Genomic DNA, 9,448 nt, shown 5'->3' on the forward strand with positions numbered 1-9,448 from the left:
TGACATAACAGCACCTGCAAGGTGGCCTGGAAGTACATGTGATGTGTCAGTTGTCCAGCGTGAGCATTAACATGCGCTGTGATTGGTCAGTGGGCCTGCGTGACTTCTGTCAACAGAAAGCTACCTAGTTGCTAGCAGAACTCAGTAGGAGTAAGAAGAGTTCAGACTGAAACATACGAGAAGTTATGACATGTTTAGTGTTTTGCTTGTTTTAACACTCAATGGCTGAAGGAGGAGGAGAAACAGACTTGGTGGCGGATTTACTTTACGCCTTCCTCACGGAGGGTGATGGACATGTTTGGCAGTGAAGATCCTCACTGGTGTCCATGAAGCGCACCGATAAACTGAACAACCACGTCATTGAACTGTTTGTTAACAAAGAGAGACGGATGGACTTTGTCTTTATTAAGTGAACAGCATTTGATGAGTGAACTGCTTTTTGTGTTTATTTGTTTTCACCCCCGCTTGGCTCTCCGCCGGCAACCACCGACGATGCCACCATATGGAAAACAGGTCTAACAGCGAGCGCTCTCCCTCCACCTCCACCTAGATAGCTCGCTAGCTCACGCCGCTAGCTCGCCGTGGAGGTGGTGGGAGAGGCAGGGGTTCCCTCGCCGTCCGACCTGTTTTCCATCTCGCCTCCTCAGGTGAGCGTGGTGGCATCATCGGTGGTCAGCGAGCCGGGGAGAGTGCGGGGAGGATTGTTTTGTTGGATTGTTTTGTCGTATTTTGTTATAACTAAATGTGACTGGTTATATTGAATTTGTTCTTGTTGATGTGGACTACATGCATTGTCCGTTAAGGACGCAGCATCCCTTGATGCACGTATTTATGTATACGATATCAGACGGCACAGAAGGCCCAGGTAGAAAATGCACGGCCCACCACTGAAAATGTGCTCAATAAAGGTTCCTCTCCATGTTTATAGGCTATATCTACCCTGCTTTCATGTAAATTGTGTTAAGATTTGTCTTTACAACTGCAGCCTGTATTGATTATTTTTCCTGTGAGTTTTGGTGTTATTTAAAGAGTTAGTACCCCATAAATCCATATCGTGTAAAAGTGTAGCGCTCTCATATACTCCACAGTCCATGATGTACTCCAATTGAAAGTTCCCTATCTCTAAATTTAAAATAATTCCTTTCTGCCTTCAAGTCCCACTTGTAAGTTCCAAGTCGAAATGGAATCTGTAAAAAGTACAATTGCAACAAGCTAAAGATAAAATATATAAGTACAAAGTTCACAATAATATTTTACAGTATACCATAACTGTAAATTGCTTAAACTTTCTTACGAAGGTTCAAATGACATGTTCCCTGTGTTACCAGATGTGTCTGCATTAATGGTTTTGTTTTTCTGTCTGTAGTTGTAACACACTCATTTTGGCTTTGACAATATTCCCGTCATGTATATATTATTCCAATATGCCGTCAAATTGACGGCATAACGGGAATGTGTTGTTGTAATGTTTAAATATTAATATTAACGTGGAAACAGCTGCCAGAGAAACTGCAGTAATTATCATTATTTTGTCTATGTTTACAGAATGAGCTAGCTTATTTATTAACTTATTTCGTTGACGGGAAAACACGTCACCGTGTTTGAAAGCTAAACTAACTAAATCTAACTAGGTCTTTGTAATCCACTGTTATGCTGGAGAAATTACTGATAAAGGAAAGGAAGATGTCTCCGTTCTTGATACTGATTTGTTGTCCATGGAGCATGGTTTGGAAAATAGGTCAGGTTCAACTGAGGATATCCCGACATGCACAGATGACAGCACCAAATACGTCACGTGGACAGTTTGCATGGCCCTAGCTGTCCCAAGAAGTACATGAACCATTGACATAAACTCCACAGGGATATTGAAAAGTATTCAAACAGAAGGTCAGTAGTACGAGTTAAGTGTGGGAATCTAAATGTGCTGAAATCTATACTATAATGTAAGAAACAGATCACAGATTAATTTCATCCTTGATCTCATTCATACACTCTTTTTAGGGGAAGACGCTGATGCCCTTGAAGCTCTTGGAAAGGCCAAAAAAATGAATGAATTTGTCTACCATTTTGGGGAAAGTCTATAAAGCTCAGAGCTGCTTTCATATTAATTACAAGTTGTTGCCAGGTGATACCGAGACAGTCGAAGTATGTGAAATTATATAATAAAACTTTACTCAAAAGGTAATATCAAGACCATTGTAAACAAACTGAGATCCTTATGTGAGAGGAAGTCCAACACATCTAAAAAGAACAGAATAAATACACTGTTTTAGTTTCAATTCAGAGCTGGGCTCACAAACAGGTACATCTACTACTTTTGCCTTATTGATAATGGAATCATAATCAATGGTAAATTATGCTACGTTTTATGTATGCATACTTGTCTTATTATTTATATATATATATCTCTTTGCTCAATGTCAAGCCAATATACTTTCGTGAGAGCTATGATAGCTACATTTTTCATAACACGATATATACAAACCTCTTGCCAAAACAGAATTTCAAAAACCCACAATTGATGCTTTCAACCTTGAGGATATCAAACGAAATGGCACCGTCTCAGCTGAAATCAGTCCAATTTGTTTCTTGGCGAGTTAGTAGCTTAATAGCTAAAACAGTGTTTCAAAAAAAGCAATGTCTCCCTGCAACCACTCATCCTCAGCTGTAATTGTCTCCTGTTTATGACTAGTTCAACCACATTGTCACTTTCATCTTTGTTGTATTATGAGAGGCTAAAAGAGAGATCTATGCATGTTTGAGACATTTCTGGACCAACGTGGTGCGCCATAAGATTTACATTTTCAAACAGCATGTTAACCATGGCAAATATTCTGTTATTTTTTTGACTGCCAGGTGATTGACTCAGCGCTTCCCAGCCTCTTCATCTGGTGTATTTGAGGTCATGTGCAACATCTCTTTGGACAGACCAATAATATCTGAACAACTGAAGGCTGAACTCAACCCACTGGTCATTATGTCCGCCACCTCAATGCCTTCATCGCCGGTGTCACGACCGGGTGTGCTGGGGCAGAGACTCAGGAGCAGAGGAGTCGGTTTGGTAAAATCCAAAGTTACAAAACAAGGGAAAAGACCGAGACAAGAAACACTAGAAAACTAATATCTACAGCTCGAAGGCAATTTACATACATAAGAGACAAAGAAGACCATCCTGCAACTGACAAGGGAAAGAAACTGAGTAAATACGCAGGGGAAGACGGCAACGAGGCACAGGTGGAAACAATGAGGGCGGGGCTTTACAATCACACAGGGGAAAGGGAGGTGTCTGGAACGAGAACAGGTGAAGATAATAATCAATCAGAAAACACTGGGAAGACACACATAGAAAACGCTGGGTATTACAGCTGGTCCCTTTCTACGTCCTACAGGTGCGATTTACATCTCACTGTTTATTAAAAATGCCAGCTGTTGCCATACAGCATTCGGAGCTATACCAAAGACAATGATTGTGCTTTAATTCGTAGATATCCTGCAAAATCAATTTATATGTAATAAAAAAAGATAGTATAAAGACAGTAAAAAAAACGCACCGGGCAGTTGACCCACACCAGGTAAAAGTTGTTGTTGATTTATTTCTCACGTACTAAAGTAACGCCACTTTTGTACATATTTGAACCCAACCCAATATCTGTTCCTAAACCTAACTCAGTAGTTCTGTTGTCTAAACCTAACTCAGTAGTTCTGTTGTCTTCTCTAAACCTAACTAAGTTGTTATTGTGAAGACAGACGTTTATTTTGCACAGAACAAACCACCACAAGCATGGCACCAAAATCTACTTCAAAGATGTGAATGTAAATCTGACTGGCTTGATGAGTCCCCGGGAGCTCAGAGAGTTCCTCTCCGGTCCACTTCTTGAGATTGACCTTCGTGATCGAGACAGAAAGTTGGACGAAACTCTAAAAACGGCAGCAACGTTTGGCACAGGCTCAGATAGCGACGACCTGTAGGGTGCGGCGGCCCTAAAACAGAAGACAGCGGTCGTGAACTCTCATGGTGTTGCAAGGCTGAACTTCTCCGAGCTGCTGCTTCAGAAGAAACGCCTAAAGGCGCACTTGCAAATCAAATGTTCCGTCTGCTGCCGGACAGGGAGCAGAACAGGAAGACGAGCAGGGAGCCCATGCCACCAGGCCATTATTTTAAAGCCAATTCCCACCTCAAGGTCGAGGTTGAGATATCTCGTCTACTCAACGTTAAGGATGACAGCTGTGTTGGTCCGTTTGGGCGCATCATCTACCTCTTCGGAGATCCTCACAATCAACGCATCATCCTTCCATCTGGGCTCGCACTCACCGGAAAACGGTTCGTGTATCGAATTACACGATGAACTTCAAGCATGACGAGAGCCGGGATCTGGATTCCGTTACGGGATTCCACGTGCTAGATAAGAGGTAACACATCTTTGTTCTTGAAGGGCTGAAACAGAGCAGTGAGCAGACTTTGGGAGGCCGTTCCTATGAAGTAAGCCCCGCGGACACTATCTCGCCTTAACAGTTTTCAGCTGTGCTGTCTATTTGGATGCCGTGTTTAGATTCCAATGAGAACCCTGCAGCTTGTGTTATGTTTTGCAGTCTAAGTGGGAGTGAGGAGGAGCGGGTGGTAGTCCTCTACACTTCAGGCCTGGGTTTTTTCAGGCTAGATGTGTGCCTCAGACCTACATTTAAATAAGTCACTGGAGACCATCACGAGACAGCTACGTTGGTCCCCCAACCCTGCCTCCGAGTTCTCAAACTTTTTTTGTCACGCCGCACTTTGGAGGAAGAAAAATGTTCACGCCCCACCAGAAATAAATTGCCTATTGTGGCTGTAATTAACCTGTTTTGCCCTGAATGTCTTTTTTTTTTAGCAATAATGTGCAACCTGTGCAAAACAAAACAAAATGAATGCACATATGTGTGAGCCATCATGTTGTATCAGTAGTTGCTGCAATGAGCCTGATTTCCTTTAATACCGCCGCGCCCCACAGTTTGAGAACCACTGGCATAGAGTGAGAGTTCGGTGGTCTTAAACGACCATTTCTGGGATTTGCCTGTTTTACTCCGTTTACTACAAATCATGAATGCTGCACCATCTAACAGCTGTAATGGTCTTCATCACAGATGAAGCACTCCATCTGTTATGATAATGCAGCTACTAAGAAGAGCGTGATTATTTTTGTGTTAAATAAACTAAACCACAATACAAATCATGTAACTAAAGTATACATTATTTTTAGCTAAGCAGCTAAAACGTGTAAAAATGCTGGTATGATCCTTTAACCCTTGTGTGGTGTTCATATTTTTGTTATTCAGCCAGTGTTCGTAGGTCTGGTGGACCCGCTGCATTTATGGATTTTTAATTCAACACAATCACACAATTTAATGTTAAAATACTCAACAGATGTTTACTTCATCCCAATTACAAGCAATATAAACCGCACATGTGGTTAATATTTGCCCTTTACCTTTGTTAGATCACATTAATTAATGTGCTACTCGTTTTTTTTATTTTATTTATAAAATCAAATTAATCAAGATATGAGTGATGCTCCTGGCCTCAGATTCTCCCATCCCTGTGTAGTACTCATGAGTACCACATTCCTGCCTTTCTTTGGCACAAAGGATACACACACTTGGAAGAGTTGACCGGCCTGTTCTGTGTAGTCAGCAGTCTGGTGGAGCTCAGACTGGTTTTCCGTATCGTTCCCACCACGGTCATCTTCCTCTTTAGGAGCTCCTGTCCGGCTTTCGTGAGGTAAAAAGATTGTCGCATGTGATGTTGTGTCCACTGAGTCCCTGAGTCATGTCCAGGACAACAACTCTCATTCCTTGATTTTTCTGAGTGGCTCCTCCATCAGGCTTCTCTGTGTAGACGTGTAAGTCCCAAGCATACGAGGAAGTGACATCACAGGCAGCCCAGATCTTTATTCAAGAAGACCATTCAATGTCACCATTTTTTTTTGCATCCATATTTCTTCACTTGCTGGCTGGTCCTGGGGCTCGTCTTCATTTTGGAACTATCTGAGGTCAGAGAACCCTGAGTTCAGAGAACCCTGAGATCAGATCATCCATATTTCTTCACTTTCTAGCTGCTGACAGGTCCTGGTGAACGTCTTCATTTTGGAACTAGCTGATGCTCAATCTCATCCTCTTCTTCAAAGTCACTGTCAGACTCTGAATTTTCATAAATGTGATCCTCACATCCTGAAACTTCTTCCTCTACATCATCATCAAAAGCGTCTCTCTTCCAAAATCAATTGCAAGGCCCTCTGAGCAGAGAACATTTTGGCCATCTTGATCAGTTGTTATAAGGAACCACACGGGCAAAGATATATTTATTGTGTCCCGTCCCAAATGTGCAGCTGGTATGGAGAATATGAGCAAAAAAAGATTGGTTCCTGCCAGACAGAGGCTAAAATGTGCGGGAATCTACGAACAGACAGGTGTCGGTACTTGAATTTATCAGAAATGAAAGCGGGTCCCACAGACCCTGAACACCACACGAGGGTTAAACTTGTGCATGAGATAATCTATTCTAAATGGACTATAACATACAAAGACTATGTATATTTTTGGATAAAATGCGCAAAAAAAGGCACACTAGACTTATCCATGAAACTATTTATCAAAGTGGATATATCATGCTCATTTTCAGGTTCATACTTGTATTTGGGGTTTCTTCAAGAACACAGTATATACAATAGCCAGAACGCGAAACGCAACAGCCAGCTGCTCAAACCGCCCAGGGACTTCAGTCAGGTCTTTGGGCCTGAACCATTCCGAGTAGAATATAACATATTTAACAGAGCCACTCATGTGTTACATCATTTCCCAGGACAATGTCAAAAAGGTGCATGGGGAAAGTGAGCGGGTGCCAAAGCCAAAGGTCGCTGTGTTTGTGATGGAACTGTCTGAGGCCGGGACTACAGCATCCAGACCTTAAACTCAAGTGAGCACGCCGAGGAGCAGCGCCGCGAAGTGATGGCCCAGGTTTGAGCGCTGTAACAAATATAAAGGGTTTTAGAGGTACATATGGTGCATCTTAAAAAATAAAAATAAGCCAACTGCTAACACCAGGGCAAGAATACGCAATAATCGAAGGACACTTTTCAAGAAGTGTCCGGTGAACAGATGAACTTAAATGTATTGGGCTTCTCTGGTGATAACTCCGGGCGCCGGGGCGGAGGTTCACCTACAGTCAGCAATATGTGTGATATTGCTGACTGTAGGTGAACCTCCGCCCTGGCGCCTGAAAGGAGCCAGGACACGGGACTGCGAAAAAGGGCTCAAACTTCACCGCTGCCATCCCTGCAGTTTGGTTCCTGAGCGTTTGCATCAACGAGTCCAAAGTGCACCCTCGACACCCAGATGAGGCTCGTGTGGAAGAGCTGAGGAAGGTGTGTGTGTGTGTGTGTGTGAGTGAGAGAGGGGGTTCACAGGAACAGGAATGTTCAGTTTATTGCCATTCCCATGAATCTTAGCACAGGGGTAACATTTTTATGACTTACTCTGCCTTCTTTCTCTATGAGCCATTACCATATGATAGAACGCGGCTATTAACCTTGCTGTTCCCTTCCAGCCATGGAGAGAGAACATCCTACACAGCAACAAACTGGAGCTGACACTTTCAAGAGACACATGGGTCTGGAGCCGGCGCCACGAGGACTTTCAGCTCCACTGCTACCATTCACCTGGCCGGTAGGCTGTGCTGCATCCACCAATCACCATGAGACACTTTTAATTGTAAAAAGTGTTTCACCTGTCACGTATCGGCCCATGTATTTTGTCTTTTTGACTGAATGTCGTCGAAGACATCGGTTGTAAATGTCAGCATTCTGAAAGTGAATTACACTTAAAGGGCCAGTGTGTAGGTTTTGGCGGCATTTAGCTGTGACATGGCAAAGCGTGGCGGAGAGCTATACGGCGGCCAACGAGAAAACGGAAATGGCACTATCGAGGACCATCGGGTAGGGTGTTGTATTGCAGTGAACCGCCGTCTTTTTTGGGTGAACGATTACCATTTAGGCCCAACTTTACATCTGTCCTTGGACAACTTGCAACCGTTTGGTTTGAGGCACGCCAAACTATGTGACACATTGTTTTGATGCTGTTGGGACCAGGTTATAATAGTTTGGAATATTCAATTTGAGTTTAGTTTCAGTTCTCCATGGAACGTTTAGTTTTCATTTATTTGGTTTTATATCAATTTGTTTTTTTTTTGGGCCAGTTATGTCTCAGAAGTGTGTTACAGTATATACTCAAAATACATGGTTGGAGAACTGAATGGGAACGGACATAATAATGTTTTATAATGTTCTGTTTAATCTTGGCGCTACTTTAGTGTTTGATGTGAAACGATTGCTGGAATATCAAGTCCTTCTTGTGGTTCAAATGTTCTTTTTTCGGTAGTGATAAATTAAAGCTAAAATGATTATTGACACGAGTACTGACACAAGCAATATTTTTCACTGCTTATTTTTGTGGAAGTCTCAGTTTTAGTATACACAAATAAAACTCGTTGGAACACATTGTTTTCTTGCCACAAACACACAAACTGTGCACGTGCCATTTCATTTAGATGGTGACTAACCTGAAACCTACAAACTGGCACTGGTTTGGTTTCCAACTTCTCTTCTTTTAAATGACAAAACTGTACAATAAATGGGAAGACAGAGAGACTAGGCAGTGACATCTAGCAATGCAGTAAGCTCAACAGTCAGAGTGTCCAAGAGTGGATTTTTTTCCTTTAACTGTCTGGGCTGGAAGCTTTTTCCCTCAGTATTGAGTTAGGGCCAGTATTGATATGTTTTGATTGAAGATCCAGATGGCGGCTGTTTGAGCCAGTATCATTTGTTTTTTGCTGCTGACTAACTCCCACACCACACTGGAGGATAGAATTGGTCAGGGAGGAACCTCGGCGATATCAGCAGTGAACAAAAATGATCTGCTTTAATTTGTCCCGTTGTTTGTCCAGTAAAACCAATGCTTTTATCCGTTATGTGAAGATAAAAGCATAACATATATTGTGGGTGTGAAACCTTCTGCAGCAGGAGCAGCTTGAGGCAGCCAGAGCGCAGCACTGTCGCCGGATGAAGAAGCTGCTTCCTGGCGGCAGCGCCAACCCGCCAGGCAACGCCCTCCTCCCACGGCTCAAGTGGGAGGAAACTCAGAGAGAATTCAGGAGATTCTGAAAGATGAGCCCAAGCAGTATTCACTTAGGGAACCAGGCGTGTTCTTAAAGTGGAAGGACTTCTAGACATTTGAGTAATCTAGCTTTGCCCAAGACAAATTCAAGAAATAGTTGACACTCCAGAGGTACAAACATAAGAACGTCCACCTCATGTCTTGAGTTTTTTAATTTTATAACTAGTGACAACTGCTGACTTTGATGAGTAGCAAATACAGCGAGGTCCAGCTAGAGAGAATGTCATCATGCAAAGGTCCAGAACAT

This window comes from Taurulus bubalis (assembly GCF_910589615.1).
Source record: "Taurulus bubalis genome assembly, chromosome: 5".
Classification (NCBI taxonomy): domain Eukaryota; kingdom Metazoa; phylum Chordata; class Actinopteri; order Perciformes; family Cottidae; genus Taurulus; species Taurulus bubalis.